At 39.2% G+C, this 21571-nt stretch overlaps 1 protein-coding gene across 25 annotated transcripts in view; it reads left to right on the forward strand.

The window, feature by feature from the left end:
* Positions 1–21571, forward strand: part of Zbtb20 (zinc finger and BTB domain containing 20) — a 766528-nt gene that overhangs the window by 563581 nt on the left and 181376 nt on the right. Inside the window, exon 1 of one of the 25 annotated variants that reach the window (XM_075962833.1) lies at positions 13316–13355. The exons of the other annotated variants lie outside the window; for them this stretch is intronic. The gene's annotated coding sequence lies outside the window, so the exon portion shown is untranslated. Of the gene's footprint in view, positions 1–13315; positions 13356–21571 lie in introns of those variants that run through there. 25 annotated transcript variants of the gene reach the window in all.

A 21571-nucleotide genomic window follows, 5' to 3' on the forward strand; every position in this document is an offset into this window, starting at 1 on the left:
TAAAAGCATATTTATGTGGATATGCCACTTTAAATTTTTAAAATTACACTTATTTGTTTATTCTATGTATGTTTGCATGTGTTTGAGTGTGCCCTGTCCCAGGGATCAAATTCAGGTCCTCAGGCTTTGTGACAAGTACTGTTATCCATGGAGCAATCCAATCCCCCGCCCCTCGGATATTGCAGTTTTGATCAGCATCTTTTCTTCTAGACGATTTTCCTATCTACATCTGTATCATCATTTACAACTGTCAAACAAGGTCTTCCTTACAGGCATCTCTTTTTTGAAGCACTGGCTCTTCACTTGCCCTATGAAATGAAAGCCGCCAGTTCTCTCTCTAAGTGCCCTCACCAGCAACTTCCATGCACTTCCTTATGAAACTTGAAGCTAAATTCACATTACTGCAGCTTTGTCTAATCCCTCTGATCTGGATGCACTCTCTAAATGCAAGAACTTGATAGTGTGTCTTAGTACCCAGTAGATACTCGATAAACACAGTTACCAAACCGATGTTCTTTTGTTGTGAACAGGAATGCTGCTTCAGACTTTCCTGTGTTAGTTGCCAAATGATGACAGACTGGTAAATAAAAAGGTGCTGCTCTATTCAGAATTAGAAAGCCCATCAGTGTAATTTGTAAATCTTGTGACTCTGTAAAGCTTCTTTGTTTCGGATACTGAAGTATCTTCTACTGCAAATTCTCTTTCTCTTTAAGAATTATTTTAGGCTTTTTGTTTTCAAAGAATAGCCCGTAAATTATTACCTTTAAAAGAAAAAATAAATTCAGAAACCTAAAGAAAATAAAGAAGTCAAGATGAAACCATAAAATAAGAAATCCAAACCTTACCCTATGTAGTGAATGAAGCAGCTAAAGGCACATCAACACAAACCACACATTTACTGACCTTTTGTCCTCCAGACAGGAAGAGGAACTGTCACTGAAGAATGGCGGTCTTGTCTAGCATCATAGTTACTCAAAGCTGTATACAAACCAGCTTGCATTTGTAACTTCCCTTTATCGCGAGTAAACGTTGGTCAGTTTGGTTAATGTATATATTTTATTCAAGTCATCATGGAAACTATGAAAAATTATGTCAACTTATCACTGAACCAGAATATAATGAGATATTGTGATCACATAAGGAACATAGGTTCAAATGTGATAAGAAAGGAACAGGAGAATAACAGAAGATAGAGTTATAGGAAGGTAACTGAGGAAATACAGTCTAATGATGCAGGATAGTATAATAGAGTGGTCGGGGGCAACTCCTCAAGCAAGGTAGCATTTGGTATAAAGTGGACTTAGACCGGGTTGCCGAGAATATAACATCACTACAAACAAAAAACAAAATGTTTTGAGAGGTCAGCTTGTAAGTCATTGTGAAATAAACACTGTCTGCAGCTTTCTGGGAAAGAGTCTTCCTACAGTAATGATTTCAAACATGAGTAGAAGGGACAGAAAAGTCTCAAAAGCCATTAGTAAATTGTGTCCTAACCTGGACAACATTCTGTGGAAAAGTCAAATTTTTATTTACAAAAATCAAATGGAGTAATGGAGAATTAACTATACTGTCTAGATTGGAGACAGTAGAAGCCATTGTGGTACTGATAGCATCATGCTGAAAACATTTAGCAGCAGGATTACATATTGAACATTGAAAACATTTTGCCATTAATTTGCTATCTTAGAAGTAGAAGTAGAAATACAGGACTTGTAAGATCTTACATGCAGTTACATCGTTATACTATGCCACACTACAAAATTGACACTAAACCCAGTGCAAAGAAAGTATTTAGTCATAATTAATACATAGGATGACTTGCTTAAGAAAAGGTCTCATTTAAAATGATAGGGACTACTGAATGAGACTATAAAAATGAACACAAAAATACCACTTAGTGATGTCTAGTGCAATGTCATGAAGGATTTCATTTTCTTCAGCTAAGAAGAGCATCTGCCATTAATAAAATGGCTATAGAATTGTCATATTTCATATTTTCTCAATAGCCAAAGGTTAGAAATAAATATAGTAATACCTTGGCATATGAAGTGTTTTGTTATTTCTTTTTTTTCTATAACCTCTGTGAGAAAATTATTGTCTTATGCATTGTAACTTCACTTCACAGTAGGTTTTAGGCCTTACACATCAAATAGACTGCTGCACCAGGTTTTATCCCTTGACTTTGCTTTTTATTAATGTATGCAAAACAGCCCAGCCATGTTTTTAAACTTGGTATATTTTAGTGTCTTCATAGATGAACTAATTTCTAAGACGACATGATCTCTGGACTCTTTCTTTCTTAGATATGAGTCATACAGCTGGACAGGGAGATAGAATGAGAGATCTGTTACTAGATTTTCATTTTACCTCAAGTGAGGACCAACAGGGACCATGCCACTGAGTTCCCACGTGGTACTTGTGCAAAATAAGTATGTTTTCCTTTTTTTTCCCTCACTCTTAACATGAAGGAATCCAAAATATAACTATGGTTCAGATAGAACATCCCTAAGGTCAGAATCTGAGTGGAGCATAGACTATGCCCTTGCACAGTGCTGCCCTGGGTGGGGGAGGGGGTTACTGAGGACTCCAGTTAAGGTGGAACACTGAGCTCTCCAGTTAAGGTAGAACTGCACAGAAACAAACACGCTGTAACCCGAAGGCATCTTATTCACTGGCTTCATCTAAATGCATAAATGCTATTTAAGGAAAAAAAATATGCAAGTACACTAAGAGAAATTACTTGATTTTCAGTCATATTGAGAAGGCACATCTGTCACTAATGAAAGCACTACTGTGTCAGTGGCCTGTGAATTACAAACAACAAAACTAATATGAAAAATGAAAATGAAAAAAAATGTAGTAAGGTTTTAAAGTATTTTCCATTCAGAGATAGAATGTTTTTATGTTTCATTATTGTAAGCCTTATACATGATCTTCTTGTATACCATAGACAGAAAAGACAATAATACACATCTAATAAAGAATTGGTTAAGTGAATAAAAATGTAGGCTGTTTATAACATAGCAAAAGCACCATTCCTGGTGTTCTCTTTTCTAGTTCTTGTCTGTGGTGCTCTTTCCTCTGGTCTCAGCACTGTGACTATTTTAAAAGTCTTTCTTCTATTTGTCTCTCATTTCCTTTCAGCCAACTACTAATTCTGACAGTTCTCTCCCAACAATATCTCTTCGGTTAGTTTCTTCTCTTTCTTTTCAAGGTGGGCCTTCAAAAGAGTAGCCCTTAACTGCATTCCAGACCACTTGAAATAGGCTACTCTTAGGCTGTTCTCACAGACCTCTGTTTTCAATGATTTAAAAAAAAATTGTTCCTACCCATCATTCATACCGTTCTTTTCTTGATCTTGGTCGTTGTTGGACCTTTTCTCTGGTTTTAAATTTACAGTCCTCATCTGTCTGAATGCCTTCTCAAGTACCCTGCTTTCTCTTACTCCATTCCAGAGTCTCCATCAGCGTCTGCTTCCCCTACAAAGGAATGAATGGGACTTTAATGAAGCAATAGTGGTGATCTCTGGGAATCAATTGAGTTGGTTCCTCAAACAGCTCTGTCTCCCTGTAGTCCTCTGCTCTTCGCTTCTGAGGCTTTAGCCAAGTCTTTTGGCTTTGCCCTTTTCCCTTTCCATGCTTGTTAGGCTCCTGTTCACTCTGTACACTCTTCACCTCTAGAATTTACTCAATTAAAGATTCTTTTTCTTATCCTATTCCCTATGCTGACATCATTGCACACTCTTTGTATCCCTTCGTATTTTGACCTTCATTAAGCAGTTTAATCAGTGTAGGTGTCTTATTTCCTTCACTCACAGCAAGAATTGTAAACATCTTCAGAGATCAGAGTTTATCTCTTAAGCATGATGATGAATTTCCCAGGGAAGAGTGTTTCTTTAGTAAATGTTCACTTACTTGTCTGGGACTCAATGGCCACTGAATTCACTGCCCTTCATTTTTAAAATGACAGTTGTATGTTACAAAGGAACTCATTGTATCTCTAGCCTGTGAGTACAGAGCAGGATATTGAGAATGTGGAAAGACCAGTGACACATTCAGGACTTATGCTGAATGTTTGACTGGGAGGTCTTAGACATGCAAAGAAAGTAACATATGTTGTCTGAACAGACAAGAAATTTCAGACAGTGAACGTTGTTCATGACTCAGTGGCAAAAGGTGGCTTTTTCTCGTTGTTTTGTTTTATTTCATTTTTTAACAACTCGATTCAAACTAGAGCTAACTGAAAAGGGAAACATTTGTTGAGAAAATACCTCCATAAGATTGGCCTGAAAGCATCCAGTAGAAGCACTTTCGTAATTGATGTGGGAGGGCCCAGCCCATTGTGGATGGTGCCACCTTGGACAGGGGGTCCTAAGGTGTTTGAGAAAACTACCCAAGTAAGTCATGGGGTTCATTTAGTAGGCACCATTCTACTATGGCCTCTGCTTCAGTTCCTGCTTTCAGCTTGCTGTCTTTAGCTACTTCCTTGAGTTTCCTGCTTTGACTTATCTCAGTGACCTGAATGAAGACTGAAACAAACCCTTTCCTCCCTAAATTGCATTTGTCGTGGTGTTTTATCAAGGCTGTAGAAACCCTGAGACAGTTGCCCGATATTGTTAAACAGTCCAAGTGAATTTATCTGTAAATGTAGCTGCACATGGGCTGGAGTCTGAAGACATAAGTACACAATACAAACTAGTGTGACTAAATTAGCTGTCGGAGAGTGACCTGAGAAACAAACATGTGTGCCACCACCTTACATTATGTAAAATGTTCCAGTGTGCTCCAGCTGTGACAGCCTAGCATTCAAGAATTAGCAATAAATCTGGAAGAGAAGGAAGAGACCCAAAAGATATCCCCTATGTTTATGAACTGTAGAAACTCAAGGTTCCAGAAGGGCAGCAATTATGTAACAAAGTCTCCTTCCAATCTTCTTTGAGCCCACCAAATAAACTCTGATGGAAACACACAGATTGCTTCAGGGGAATTCGTTTCAGGGCTAAAGAAGACCTAGAATTAAATTTTACATCTTGTTCCAAATCATGGTCTCTCTCCTTGAAAGTATATTAAAGGCTTTCTTTTTTGTCATGAAGTAAAGAACCATTTTAGGAAGATGGTTTGGATTTAAGATTTGAAGAGGCCATTATTTTAACTCGAAGCTTGTTGCCTGTACTCTAAAGTAACTGTGAAGACCCTCTTCTTCCAGCCTGATGAGTAGAAACAGACTACTGAGAAGTCCTTATTATCCCTGCCATGGGTTATTAATGACATGAATACTCTAACTGCATCATTGCTAATCACTACCTTATTGCAAGGTAGGTATCTGTGCCTGTTTACAAGTGAGAATAGTTGATGCTTAAAGTGATAAGTGGCTCCTCCATAGTATACAGCTTGTAGTTGCTTTGGTAAACACTCTGGAGTCTTGAGTACCAAAGCTAGTCTTCTTAATCTCCATACACCGCTGCCTTCTAACTAAACAATGTAATGCATGTGAAAGCACTTTTACAAACTATAAAATGGAATACAAATGGTACTTTATGTGGGAGACAGCAAGTCTTGGGAAGGGCAATTTTCAAATCACCTTGAAGAAATAATGGCTTTTACCCTGCACACCCTAAAGGCTGTAACAGCTCTTTTAGTTATATGCAAAATCTGAGGATTATTCTTCTATGGTATCCAGAAGCAGAGAGTTTTATTCTTATTTGACTATGCTAGCCAGAAGCACAAATACTCAAAGTAGGTTTCCCCCTTCTTCATTTAAAGGGATGTATATCAGTAATGCCATACCAAGGAGGAAGACGCGATATGAGAAGAATTATTATATCTCAATATAGCATCAAATTCATGAGCCATTTTACTTTAGTTTTCTGACAGGGTTTCTTCATGACCACCATATGAAATAGGTAGTCATTCTTTTGAATTTATTGTTAGGGTAAAATTAGTTCCTAGAGATACTGTCTTCCATATTTTGGTATTAAGTAATTCAGAATGAATGAGGGTGTCAATGTTGGGATATTTCACATAGCTGAGGGGCACCCTTCACATTGAAAGTCGGGTTTAAATAGCAGATAGGTAATGTTATTGTTCTTAGGTATTTTGAGCCTTTTTCAACAATTTTGTTACTGATTTGTTTTAATAATTTAAAAAATGACTCTAGTTGACAAATTTTGGCATTTCAAAAAGAAGCTAATAATGTGTCAAAAAAACACCTAAGTGATTTAAATAAAACACTGTTTCTAAAGTTTTGAATGAAATGAGATTTAAATGATCATGTCTAAATTTTATTAATCTCTATAACCTAATTCACTAAGCCCAACTTCAGGTGGTCTTTCCCTAAGGATAAGAGGAGGAAAAGTATTATTGATCCTATGAGAACAGAAGTGAGGCTCCTTGTTCCCAGCCCACCTAGCACAGTTCCAGAAACATGAACAGCGCTCAGTGCACAGTTACTGCATGCCATTTCTCTTGATTTTAGGATGTTCCCCAGAGTAAGAAGGAAGTGTTAAACCAATAGTATTTACCTATTTCCAGAGTTATTTTCATCCTTCCTCCCTTCCTTCCCCAAAACCCCTCCAAGTTTTTCAAGACAGGGTTTCAGGGTTTTTCTGTGTAGCCCTGGATGGTCACTCTGTAGACCAATCTGGCCTCGAACTCAGAGATCCACCTGCCTCTGCTTTTTAAGTGCTGGGATTAAAGGTGTGACCTAACACAGAGAGCATTTTTACTCTCAATGGCAATTTTTGTATTAAATCTTTAAAGAATTCAAAGCCTTTGAGTTAAACTATTATAGAAAGAATTCCCCCCCCCCACCAGAAAACAGTCATTGTTCTTGGTTTGATTTCATTGTTACAATCCTTAGTTTCACTTCGTCTTCAAAGTGTAGCCTAGGTTAATACATAGTGAGATAAGCTTGGAGAATAGAAGTCCTTGGTTGTAGGGGTTTTTATTATTACTATTATTATTATTCATGTTGCAAACCACTTGTTTCCTAAGAGAACTCATACTAGCTAAAAGTTTTATGGTTGCTCCACTTTGAGTCCCTGTTGCTGTGATAAAACACTGACCCAAAACAACTTGGGGAGGAAAAGGTTTACTTTAGCTTACAGCTAATCATCGAGAGAAGCCAGCAGGAACTGAAGCAGAGATCATGGAGGAATGCTGATGGCTGGCTATTTCTCCTGGCTTGCTCAGCTCTCTTTCCTATATAGCCCAGGCCAAGCTGCCCAGGAGTGACCCCACCCAAAAGGGAGCGGGTCCTTCCACATCAACCAGCAATGAAGAAATGGCCACACTCATCTATCTAATGGAGGAAATTCCTGAACTGAGGTTCCCTCTTCCCAGCTGACTGTAGTTGGTACCGGGTCAACAAAAAACAACCAACATAAATCACCTTAGAAATTATTCAGAAACTGAGCCATACGGTGGTGAATCCCAGCACTTGGGAAACAGAGGCAAGCGGATCTCTGTGAGTTCAAGGCCTGCCTGATCTATAAGAGCTAGTTCCAGGACGTGCTCCAAAGCTACAGAGAAACCCTGTCTCAAAAAACCAGAAGGGAGGGAGGGAGGGAGGGAGGGAGGGAGGGAGGGAGGAAGGAAGGGAGGGAGGGAGAAAAGGAGGGAGGGAAGGAGGGAGGGAAGAAGGAAAGGGAAGAAAGAAAGATTATTCAGAAACTGAAGTATTAAAAGGTAGGCCCCTTGTTCCAAGTTACAGAAAAGGAGCTGCTACTTGCATCACTGCATGTAGTTCTGACTCCCCTATGTGATGTCCAGCACATTGGACCAATTATCCCTGTGTTTTCAGAGAAGCCTCATCAACACACCATTGAATTAGCAGGAGAAACCAACAAGACTCAGAAAAGAAATTATCTGTGTACGTCTTTCTGGAGGTCAGATGTGTGAGGTTTGTTTGTTAGTTTCTGGTTTTGTTATAAGCTGTATTTCATACATATTTAGTCCATGTATATGGCTCTTTTTACCGATCCTTTATCACTTTGCAGAATTGTAAAATTCCCGGGAACAGTTCCTGACAGGGAATGTTCTGGGATCTGTGCTTTAAATGACCTGTTAGTTTCCTCAGAATTACTACTTGGTCTTTGGGAGGGAGTTTGACTGTTTTTCTGCGTGGATGTGCTTCAAGCCACACCTGTGTACCTCCTAGTGAGAGAAACATCAAGTAGGTAGAACACATGTAACTTTTGTGTGCCAGTCTGCTGGGCGGCAAATGAGATCACTGTTACAGGGCAAGCTTCTTTCCTTTTCATTTCACAAATTCGTTGCTTTCATATGAAAAAGCCCTGTTCTTTCCCTCACCTGCATCCTCACTCCAGACACCCCAACACACTGATTTCCTCTGTGGAGTGGATTCCTCCCAAGTAAGGCTAATCCTGCCTCAGCTCTCACTCATATGGATACTCCTGGGCTCCACACCGTCCATCCATGACAGACTTGGTCATTTTTATTCATTTCTGCCAGAATGCACTTAGGAGTCTTTATTGTAGCTATGGTTGAGGTGGCATTTTAGCTTTACACCCTAAAATTTATGATTTATAGCTTTCTCCCTAAATTGCATGTTGGACTAGAATTTCTCAAGCATATTTTCTGTTTCGTAAGACGAGGAAAATATTAGCCATGGTACCCAATATTCAGGCATCCATTTAACTCACCTTTTTTAGAGTCAGCTGATGTATTGATGTGTTGTGTATTGAACATATGTGGCACGCAGTAATAAACCATAGACTAATGTGTGCCATATAAAAGAAAAAGTCCTCTTTGTACCTTTCAATGAAGTGAATATTAAATAGTCTGGTTTTTTCCCCCAGAAACCTCTAGAGACAATCAAATGATAGTTAAATTGTGGGTGTTCCTTTTCTAGTGCTGATAGTTGATACCATAGCATAAATCCCAGAAGAGCTCTGTAGAACCTTTCTGACATACATTACTTCATTTAATCTTTGTAACAGCCCTGCAAAGAGAGTTGTTTGGTGGCTTTCCTGTTTTGAGTTGTTTTGTTTGCCTGCTGGCATTGAAGGCAGTACTGTTACTTTAATGATGCAAGGTGGTTAACTAAGCAGCTTGCTAGGAGTCATCTTGGCTCACAGTAAGTGACTTTAATAAGAGTTGTGTCTACCGATCAACAAAGCCTTTGGTTTTCTGTAGCATGTGCCTACAAACAAAAATACATAGTCTGAGTTAATCTTTTAAGTATTATTTTCATATGAATATCCTTTTGTGGTGTGTTGCAGGAACTAGCCAATCTATCACGGAGCACAGATTGTTTGGTCTATTACATAAATGTCCTTTCCTTTTCCGTAGAACGGTCAGTTTTAATCAGAAGGGCAGGTTGAAGAATTTGTAGGGGGAAATGGGCAAATCCTTGAACAGAAATATGGTAATTACTCAACTGGGACATAATTTAAAATTGTATTTCTCCATTATTGTTAAGTATGTTATGTTCTAAGCAGACATTCACAAGTTCAGTTCTGAACTGCTATGCTTTACGTTTCCACCTAGGAATTTTAAGTCACATGTGTAAATTACACATACATTGTAGAAAAGCGTTGAGGACTGTTGTTGAAATGGGAGGGTGGCACCAGAAACCTTGATTTTAGATTTCATGACTTTCATACAGTTAGAAGCTCAACCTTAACATTACATTAACTTAGCTTTTTGCATTTAATTATAGATATTGGGTTAAAGCAATGGAAGTTAATATTTTAAGTCTCCATTAATGGTTATAATCAGGTTTTTTTGTATTTTTTTACTGTAATAATGAAAAGGGCATTTAACCTGGACAGGAATTAAATCTGGGATTCTAAAGATTAGCACTAAATCTGATAATGTGTTTTCCTACTAGTCCCCAGAAACCAGGTAATACACTGCTATATCAAGAGCTTACAGGTAACAAGAGTTTGAACGTGTCCTGGGGTTCAATAGTCCTCTCTCAATCGTCACGGTAGCATTGCGTTTTTAGTTTCACAGTGGGATGGATTTTAAGCAAATGAAGGTAGAGATTCAAAGATAAAAGGAATTGACATAAAAAAAAACTAACTGAATTGCTTAATTTGTGAATTTAACCCTGGACCATGATTCTTCATTAGGGATATTTGCTATACTGATTCAGTACCAAGCACAGGGGGCAAATGGGACAGAAAGGGCACTAACTATTTTGAAGATGACACTAGAAATTTGGAGGGCTCTTAATAATTAGGTACTTAAGCTCACCTAGAGGAGTGATTAGTGTGTAGAAGTGGCGATGTGGCTCCAGGAACACAGATGTATTAGAATGGAACAAAACGTCAAGCTTGCAGCATTCCAAGCCCCTGCAGCCTGACAGCCATGTGGAAACATGGTTTCTGTTGCTTACTCGGCCTCCTGCAAGAGCCACTTTGGTCCCCATACATGTGATCACTCTGGTACAGATATAGCCTGACCATGAGGGGCCTTGAGTCTGTCTCATATCTCTATTGCTAACAATTAGTTTCAGTTTCTCTCAAATCACACTCCTGATTTTCCCACACCTCTTTTAATGAGTGAAATACCTTTCTCTCAAATACCTATGAATATTTCTAATATACATTCTATAAAACTTGTTTGCAAGCAAAAGAAGAGGAACATCCATAGCATAAGAGACGTGGCGAACACATGGTAGGGTCTCATTAGGGCCTATGTAAACAAAGATGGGTCATTGTTACTGATGTAGCTCCTAGTCTCAGGAAGGTTATGAGGAACTGGGTGTGTGTGGATGTAGTCCAGTAAAGAGGTAAGACCAAAAGTGATGCTAGAGTGGTAACGGGGTGGGGTAAGAGTCACCTATGAAAAGCATCATGCATAACTATGGAAGGGTTAGCATACAGCAAGGATGTAGCATCACAAGCAGAATCTTAGAAGGGAGTTTGTTCTGGCCTTGCGGATGGCATGTGATTAAAGCAGTGCCCTGTGTGCCTGTTTCAGTGTCTACAAAACAGTTGTTGCCTATACCATAACATATGTTGAAAGTCAACTATGCACTGTGTGCATTTGGAAAATCCACAGTGCTTTGTAAAACTCAACATTATCACTTCTCTGTCACCAAAAGTGGTGGAAAATCCACCTTGTTAGCCAGGTAATTCAGACCAAAATTCATTTCATTAACATATGCAAGAGACTGTGGAACTAAAATGCTGGCGCATAAATTGTGTGAATAATGCCTCTGACCAAACTTTTGTCATGAGATTTGATATATTCTGGCCATCGGCTACCAGAATAATTGCAACTTTCCAAAATTACAATCTTCTGAAGCTAGGAGAGAGAAACTTAGAACTGGAAAAAGCCTGGACATTCATACATTAAGAAATGACAGAATGAAAAAGGAGAATTGTGCTTTTCAAATGTCAAAATTTAAAATGCTAATAAAATCCAATAAACAGTGTATTTACCATGGCTATGGCAACTAGCAAAGGTTAACTTGGGCAAGGATTGGAAAGTGTTAAAGGTACAGAGGGACAGCTGTCGATGAGGACATCCAGCACAAGCTGAGACTCCATCGCTGGCATGTGCTCCAGTCATGAGGCAGCTTCTTTGAGCCTGCACCGACTGTAATGATTGTTTAGAAGAGATTTGCTTAGCACACATATTATTTCATAACTGTGCCTTTTGTGCATAGCAGACGTTACATTTGACTCAAAGTGAGAAAACTGTTCTTAGGTTTAAGCAAGAGTACCAGTTTGAAAAAGATGACAGAATGCTCAAATACAAGCAGGACCTGTCTCTACACATCTCAGACAGAAAGTAGAATATTCAAACATGTGTATCTTGCACTTAATTTAAACTGCGTGGTTGGTTACCTATCTCTCTGGCAATTCAGTATAAAGTTTTATTACTGTGAAATAGAATAGGGTAGGGATTTATGTCACACAAAAATGAATTTGCATGGATGGGAACACACATGAAATAATTTAAGTAAGCAGTATGTCAAATGAAAATTTAAGATGTTAGAGCTGGTGGCACACAGTGAAGAAGCGAAAGAAGGGGTTTGTGTAATAGATGATAAATATATCACAGTGAGGAAAGAGAAGGGACCACGGTTGCTCCAGGAGGTTAGTACTAATGTTGAAGAATGTGGAAAAAACTCTGAAACTGAATTTTAAGCCTAAGAAACCAAAGCAAATTATTAAATAGGGCAGTTTCATTTGTATGTCGAAGAAAAAATATATCACTTCAGTATGATAGTTCCAAAATGTTCCATCCGGTTCCAAAATGAACAACACCCTCAAAACTGGAATTTGGTGAGATATAGCTGAGAGATATCTTTTTATATCCTGACTCAAAGAGGTTACCAAAGGACCATCTATGAGTTCCTCACAGGAATCCTTTCTTTCCATTATTCCTTTGATTTCAAATAGTGAGAACTGGAATGAAAAAACATTTGCTTCAGTCATGAAAGAATGGATCTAAGAGCAGCCTCCCTTATAACCAGTGTTATGGTCCTACTTAAGTTTATAATAGAGCTGTGGCATTATAGAAGGGTATGAAAAATTCATATATATATGTACAAAATTCAGAGTAGTAGATATTTGACACGGAGTTTAAGAATCCTATTTTTAATATGCCTCCACTTCTCTATTTCTTAAGCTTAGACCAAAAATACTAAAAGCATTGTAAAATGACTATAGGATTTTAATTAGCTAGTTTCAGTAAGGGGCACAGCAGAGGAGAGGAATAGTATAATGTCCTACTTTGCTTTCTATTGCTGTGATAGAACACTGTAACCAAAAGCAACTTGGGGAGGAAAGAGTTTGTTTGGCTTACATGTCCCAATCGTAGTCCATCGTTGAGGGAATCCAAAGCAGGAACTCAAGCATAGACCATGAAGGAATGCTGATTAGTGGCTTGTTATCCATAGCTCGCTCAGCTTGCTTTTCTCTACAACCTAGGACCACCTGTGATGAGTGGTACCACCCACAATAGACTGGGCCCTCCCACATCAGTCATTAATCAAGAAAATGTTCCACCTACAGGCCAGTCTGATGGGGCATTTTCACAATTGAGCTTCCCTTTTCAAGATGACCATAGCTTGTGTCAAGTTGATGAGGAAACAAAACAAAGCAAAACCTACCCCTAACCAGCATGGTAATTGCTTAGAAGTAATTAGAAGTGATACTTCGAAGTTGATGTCATACTCTGAGAAAAGAAGACACAGGGAGAAAGAACTGAGCCCTAGAAGGGCAGAAATTCTCCTGCTTTGGGACTTGAGCTTAAGGTGACTGCCCGATGCTGAGAAGTCCCAGACTACCCGACAGCACAAGTCACGCAGAGCTCAACCTCTACAGGAAGGTCTTGGCTACAGCTGGAGAGTCGGCAATTCCCTTTTAACACATGGTAGGTTCTGATTCTGGGTGAGATGACTCAGTAGAGGTTTACGGGAAAATTCCGGGGAATAATACTAGAACATTCCAATACTTGGGAAGTAGAGAGGACAGAGGAGCCAAAGAAAAGATGAGAAAGGATCAGAGAGAGAAAGAGAGACGGAATGAGTGAGGCACTGTTACTAAGGAAGCAAAGGTTAACTGTCTCGGGCACAACACTGGTAAGCTTAACTAAAACTGAAACTAGAAATACCCAGCTGGACACAGAGAAGCCGATGCTGACACAGTATGCCCAATGTGCACTGTTCTGCTTGAGGTCACAGTTGGAACTGTGATCCCATCGTTGGTAGAAGCCCAGTGTGAGTAAAAACTTGTTCATTTTTGTTCATATGTTGTGTGTGTGTGAGTGTATGTGTGTGTGCGCACATGCACACACGCTCTGTATGGGCATATGCATGTAGGTGTAGGGCCCCAAGGGATCCAGAAACCTTGCATCCCCCGTAAGCTGGAGTACAGAGGTTTATATGTGGATGGTAGAAACCAAATTTGGGTCCTCTACAAGAGCAGCAAATGCTCTTAACTGCTGTGCCCTCTCTCCAGCCCTGAAAGCCCTTTTTTATACACTCTTACTTCTTAACCTCTTTACTTGATATTGTTCTATATTTAGAAATAATTCTACATATGCCTTTAGACTAGCTGTTGTTAGGAAGACAGTGCACAAAATATATTACAGAGCTTTGGTGGGCACAGTATATTTCAAAACCAAAAGTAAATGTAAAAAAATATATTATCCTCTACCTACATAGAGTAAGTCAAAAAGCTGTGACACTCTTTAATCAAAACTATTTTTATTGCCTATAATTTCCAAACCAGCTATGTTCTGTTTTGAATTCATTGAAATAACTATAAAGTTTGAAAAGAATGAGTAAAAATACATTTATTGTACACAAAGCTCTTGCATGTAAGTAAAAAAATTAACACACGATAAAAAAATATAGTGAGACTTAAATGGTCTCTTAGAAGAGAATCAGTGTGGCTGGTTTGGAGGAGCTCTTACTTTAGCTAATATTAGATTCTGTAATATATAAACTACAGGGCTTAGTGGATTAACATAATAGAAGTTTCTGTTTTGCTCATGTAAAAACTCATCATGGATTCAGTTTGGCAGAGACTCAGTCATCTCTAGGACATAACTTCTAGGGTCACCCTTAGTGTCACATCCAGACAGAGGACTAGAGAGGAAAAAGAATCAAAAACAGAGACCTTCTTCTGAGCCAGACTCAAAGGAGTGTGTGTCATTCCACCAGTACCCCATTAGCCAGAGTGTGGTCACAAGGCTCTGTTTTCATAGAAGGTGGGGGAAGGAGGTTAGCTGCATGCTGAAGAGGAAAGGTAAAGATCTTCTGAATAATTAGTTAGCACCGGCCTAAAGGCCATAACCCCTGAGTAGGGTTGACTGCAGACAATAGAGAACACGAGGGTGCTACAGAATGGGAAGGGAGTAGTGAAGGAAAAGTCCACTCTGACACCACCCCCTTAGGCAGACAGTGCTGTAGGGCCGTGCCAGCTTTCATAGAAGCGCCACACACCAGTGCTCTCTCCTCCGAGAATACCACCCAGTTTCAGAAAAGAGACTCTGCCATGCAGAGAAGTTTACTTAGCTGGATATTAAGTTTATTAAGGCAGAGAAGAATCATGGGTTTTTACCTTAAAATACTCCTATTTCAGAGGTGAAGTGCCCCCGGGGAGGTCCTAGAATTCACACAGTGAGTCATTGTTGAAACTAGAACAAACCCTGGCCTCTCAGCTCCTTCTCAGTGCTTTCTGTAATCAAAGTAAAAGGTTGGCATTTTTTACCACAATTATGCAGAAATAACCATGGAATTTTGTCATAAATTAGTTTGGACTTATTTTAATTACTATTTTCAAATTAAAAGAAATCAGTCAGTGCTGTTATGAAATGTCTTCTAAAGATAAATAAATAGAAGACATATTGATGTTAGGGAGACACATCATATATTCTATTCGGAAGAGCAGTATAATATGCCTTCGTGTGTGTGTGTGTGTGTGTGTGTGTGTGTGTGTGTGGTGTCTCTTAAAGACATTTAATGTCCACAAACAAAGATAGATGAAATCAACATGTTATTGTTATTCTTTTACCTAAATTTTAAAAGAAAAAAGAACAAAAGGTGAATGACAAGTGAGTTACATGGCTATAATTGGGTCAGTGTTACTTTTATTATAAGATTTTAATTGGCATGGATGCTTAAATGTATATCAAAATGCATGTCACAGCTTTTATAACAAAATAAATTTGACTTTAGAACACATTTTCTTTAGCGAGAATAATAAATTATCTTGGAGCTTATGAGTCTCCACTTTTAAAAAAATAATAAGGTCATTTTTTAATTAAAAGATAAAGAGAAGTACTCAGTGTCCAAGTAGTTAAAATCAGGATGATGTAAACAACAACAACAACCAAAAAAAAAAAAACGTTCAAAGGGAAAGACTCAACCCAGCTTCAGAATAATTGGCCCAAGGGTACCTCTTCTAGAGACTGAGAAGGGACCTTTGAGGAACCTGCCATCACAGTGTAAAAACATGCACTACAACAAAGAAGTTCCCTCCATTAACTCATTTCATTCTAATCGGGATTATGGTTGTATTCTTCTACTAAACAGTAGGTCTTTTATACGTAATCATTCTCTTTTTAAAAGTAACAAGAAAACTGGATGGTCAGCCTCGATTATATGAAATAAACATACATAATAATAGTAAAGCCCTGGTTAAATAACACATATATTCTTAAATACAGTGCAGGTGTCTGCAACCCCAGCACAGCCTGTCAGTCTTGTCCATCTGTTTTTCAGGAGGAAGTTAGGCAACTATTTTTTATATCGTAGAGGCAACGACAAGGTACTGCAAAGACTAGTAAAACATTAAGAAAACCGAGCTCTGAGACCACCTCCTAATGAATATCTAACCATCTGGCTGTTGCTGGTTGAATGTATGGTGGCAATATTCTACAACCCTAAATACCAAAGAACCTTCTTTACTTCTGCCCTCAGAAGCAGTTTGGAATTGCCTTATCTATGTACTGGCTTATGATAAACCAGTGTTTCTGGGTTGAGGCCAGAAACTTTGTCCACCCCTTGGACAGCTTGCCCTCCTGTGAGGCTCCAGTCAGGTTCTTGGACCTGCCATCTAGTGGCCACTACAGAAACAGGATGATCATAACGTTTTGGACTTCACTTGAAAAGAATTTCAGAGGAGCTGCAAAGACTCGGGGACTCTGTCCTCTCTTTCAGCACAGCCCCCTCCTCCTCCATTAAACACACTGGCGGTTTCACACAGCAGCTTCAGTCAGACCATTTGTTAGAGGCACAAGAAAAACAGATTTTTCATGCAAAATGATACACTTCCCACCTGGAATAGGAAAAAGAGAAAAAGAAAGTCTTCCATTATTGCAGAAAGATCTGGAGTGGGAAAGGGAAGTGGGGAGGGGGAAGAGAATGTGGAGGAGCAGACCGTACTGTCAAGTAGCTCTACTTATGAGACTAATTCTTACAAACTGTGCACCCAACAGAGTAAACCTCTTATTTGCTGCTTTTCTCTGATCCCCTACATAGCTGTAATGTTCTGCTTGTTTTTCCCTGTCCTGTAAAGCACATAGGCATCTGATATTATACATAGTGTTTGCAAAGGAACAATTTGCAAATGAACTAAGCAGGTAATCATTAGAATAGAGGTTCTTGGAAGTGTGTGTTACTATAACAAAACCCGGTAAGAAGCCAGTTTTGTTTCATTGTTTCTACTATGGTTCCTGCTTGTTAGTTCTCTTTTATCCAGGGATTCCTGAATAGAGTGGAGAAATGCATGGTGGGCTATCATTATTATTTATTATTTGTCAAAGAAACGAATATACAGAGCAAAGGCCAGTTTGCGAACTATTCAAGGCAGTCCACAGGACCTCATGCACTAATCTTCAGCAGGTCCTGTAAATTGTGAGACAGAATGAAGACAGATGGGTGAATGGTACTTATTCAATATCTTAAATATAGAACTCAGTTGTACAGGTGCGTCTTCAGATGTTATTTGAAAGAAGAGACAGAATATCTTGGCATTGTGTCATTTATTCATAAATATTATAAATTTTATATTATTTGAAAAACTATTCTAAATATACAAGGAGGTTTAAAAGAAGGTGTGAAAGCTGATTGATTTCCTCAAGTGAAACAAAGAGCAAATTGAGAAGCGGTGACTGATAAGAAGAGAAAGAGAGAAAAACCAGGCCAGTGACAAAGCCAGGGAAATAAACACCAAGAGGATACATAAAGTTTGACAGACAGGAAATTGTATATTAAAAATAAATAGAAACTAAAAACCAAGGGGGAAGATGATCTTGGCAACTATGTTCTTAATATGCTAAGAATTGCCGAGAGAATCCAGGAGCAATAGTGGATGAACAACAATTTAATAAGGAAATTGCAGTGCCAGGAATTCTGCATGGCAGAAGACTTAGTTCTGAGCTTGAAGAAGGTCTTGATGTAGCAGGAAGATTACCATGATTTGGGTAAGACAGAAACAAATGCAATAAAGGGGTAGAATTTCTCAGAATGTTAAAAACACACTGGGAGGAACCTAACCAGTAAAGCCACAGTAGGTTTGTTTTGTTTTATAGCATCTATAATATACCGACATTGTGTGCAGTTCTTATTGGTTGTACCAAAAAGGTGAAACCATATCTCTGAGCTAAAAAAATTAAAAATATTTTCAAAATTAAAGAGAAGATTAGCAAACCTGAATCAGCTGGGAATGAGAAGCAGCAGATATTAGGGACAGTAGCACTTTGGAGTCAGGAGAGGTCAGCGGACCTCACAATAGGGCTGGGAAGGCTATGCTTGAAGAACTGGTATTTAGGGAACAGACAACATTAATTTGATGAAGTTCATCGAGACAGAAATTAGTTTGCTGGGGATGGAGTGACCACTGAGTGGGATGGATGCCAGTGGAAGAGTATAGTTTGCTGGTCAAGTGAGGCTGTTGTGTGAGAAAATACTGACTGACTTCTCAGTAAGCTGTGGGCCATTTGTTCTTGGAGTACTTATTAAGAGCATATTGTATTCCATTCCTGTAATGGAACTTATATTCCAATAAGAAAATAGAAACTGCCTCCCCAAAGAAAGAACAAAGCAACAATTGCATGGGAAGACTCACTTCAGAAGGCAGAGTGCCACCGAACAGAGCAAGCTGTGGCAGTGAGGAGAGTGATGGACGGCTGGAGTAGTGATGAAGTCAAGTGGGGAGAGCAAGGAGATACTTGAAAATGGAATAGAGAGAAGAAAGGACTGAGTCCGTGTTTACAGCTGTGAACTCTAAGGAATTCAAGTTTGCAGACACCAGAAAGATGGGAAGTGAGATGGAGAGTTGAGGAGGGTTATAGAGGCGAGGTTCCTATCAGCCCCCTTGTTATAATCATGTCCTAATGCTTAGCCTCTACTCACCAATTCAGTAAGTTTCTTGAACTCTCTTGATTTGCCCTCTGCCCTAATCCAGCTACTCACTGCTATGGTTGTAGTTTTGACATTTTAATTATTTTAACTAATAATTATAACTGCTCATAATCTCAATTACAGGCATCTACTCTCCAATTACCACCTAACATCTTCATAGGCCAATCTCTGTTAGCCCTATTACAGCAATTTCTGAAGCCCATAGGCCCCCTAATTTATTAATTTTTGTCCATAGACTCTCATATTCTCACTTGATTACATAGTTTAGATTCTGAATGGTATGCACCTCACATACATCCTCCACTCTTACCACTCTGCTTTTTACTGTAGGGATCCTAACCAGCTACCTGCCCTGACCCAAACCTGCATGCCAACTGACCGTTGCTGGAATCAAAGCAAGCACATTGACAACTCTCCCTTAAATTCTATTATAATAGCAAGAGGCCATTGGTGCCTCCCACAGCACCTTTTCCCACATCTCTGCAAGAATATTTCATGTCGTTCCTTTTTTCTGACTTCCAACATGTCCTTCCTCATGCCTTCCTTTCTTTTTCACTGGGAAAGAAAAACAATCAAAAAGGAACTTCACATGTACTTGCTTCCCAACAAACCCATCCTCTCTGCATTAGTGCCCACTGCATTTTGTCCCTACACCACAGACAAGCTATGCACCCCTGTCTCGGTGTCCTTCCTGTGTGTTAAACCCACCTCTCCCATACTTGTGACTAATGTTTCTGAAAAGGCTTGCTTCTTTCGCGTGCTTTATCCATTTCCGTATCACCACTAAATAATTCTTGTCATTATACAGACATCTTGTAATACCTCTCATCCTAAACATTCTCTTGGCACCCACCCTCTCTGACAGCTTATTGTCCCAGGTAGTTTTAGAAATTTCCCAGAAATGTCTATGATCTTCATGGATTCTAATACTGTTCTTTAATTTTCTCTTGATCCTATTAGCTTTTTTCTCCAATAAAAATAATGAAACTGGTCCCGTGATTTCCATGTAGCTAAGTTCAGGGCCCAAGTCACAGTCCCCTCTGTCCCTATCTTAGCCTTGCTTCACCCACCTCATTTCTTCTCCACAGAAGCATTTCCTGCACTTGCCTTTCAATTCATTCATATAGTCCTTACTTCTCCCTCTTCACAGACCACTCTCTCTCAATCTCTCGCATCTCCATGATGGAAACATCAAAGGGTCTTAGGACTCTGCACTACTTCCTTTTTCTCCAATCACTCCCTAAATATTCATTCTGGCTTCAGTCCTAGCTTGTGTCTCTAGTTCAAACTTTGTTCCTTCTTAACATTTCTGTTGCATGTCTGATGAGCATCTTAAAGTTAACATACTCGGAATACATATTTTATCTAATAAATATGCAATAATTTACTTGGATAAATGGTATCTCCATCCTTATAGTTGCTCAAATTGAAAAATATATTTTTTTGTCAGCCCTTCATTTCTGTTACAAATCCAACCAGCAAGCAAATGCTGCAGTTTTACCTTTAGCATACCTCCACATCCTTACCTTCTACCTTCCTGCTTCTGGCCTTAGTAGATCCAGACCACGCTGTAAAGGAGGCTGCTCAACTATGTGCACTGTACACTCGGGTCATGGCAGTTCTCTGCTCAGAACTCTCACAGGTCGGAGGCTTAGCGCACTAGAAAGAGAAGGCCAGATGAGTGAGAAACTCCAAGAGCCCCTCTCTGTTCCACTCCCCATCGCCTCTCTATTCTCAGCTAGGTCTAGGTCCTTCTCTCCCTCTTCCCAGCCTCCCAAACATGTGTGCAGTGCAGGTCCTTTGCATGTGCTTTTCTTGCTGTCTCAGATGTATTCCCTGAATAAAGTTTGTTTGATCTTAGGCTTTTACTGAATCTTCCCTTCAAAGCAAAGCCTTACACAGCCTGCACAATGCATCCAGACTCTGACCACTCGCTCTACAACTACCATGATTCAAACAGCTGCCTGGAAGCCCACCATTAACTTCATGGCACATTCCTTTAAACATGTGCTTGATTTACAAAGTGATCTCCACTTGCAATGGACTGTAAGGCCCACCATCATGAGGCTTTTGTGTTTTGTTTATTTGTTTTGATTTTGGTCTGTTTTGCACTCCAAGGCATCTCCTGTGCCTAGAACTACACCACTGCATGCGGTGCTCAGTAAATATTTTTAGATGAATTGTAGGAAAGGGTAAGCCTTTCTTGCACTGAGTTGAAAGGAATTTTTATTAAATGCAAAAAATAATATTGTGGTCTGGGCCCCATGATTCTCCATGGCAAAATTTTGAGATTTTTCAAAATTAATTTTGAAAATAAGAGTACTTATGCAGGTTTATTTGGAACATTTGATAGGCTACTATTTCTGTTCAATGCCCAAAGCAACAACATCCAAAGCATTTTTTTTCTTTTTTATTCAATAAATGATTGTCAGGGAATATGGACACTCTAGACAAGGCGAACCATGTGTAAAGACTCAGAAACGTAGGAGAACATAATACGCTGGGCTGTTGAAGGAAGTGGCAGGCAATGCTTGCCTGAGCTGATGTGGAATAGGGATGTGAGAAGGATTGGGAGAGACGTGAGGCCAGAAGTTTCCAGAATCTAGGACATGGTTAATGATGACATAACACACTGTCTCCCTTTACCACTGTGGAAGTCATTTATCAGATTAGATAAGAGTAGAACCCCGCATACAGGAGGGCATGACTGGAAATT

Source organism: Microtus pennsylvanicus, chromosome 1 (assembly GCF_037038515.1).
Source record: "Microtus pennsylvanicus isolate mMicPen1 chromosome 1, mMicPen1.hap1, whole genome shotgun sequence".
In the NCBI taxonomy this organism is placed as follows: domain Eukaryota; kingdom Metazoa; phylum Chordata; class Mammalia; order Rodentia; family Cricetidae; genus Microtus; species Microtus pennsylvanicus.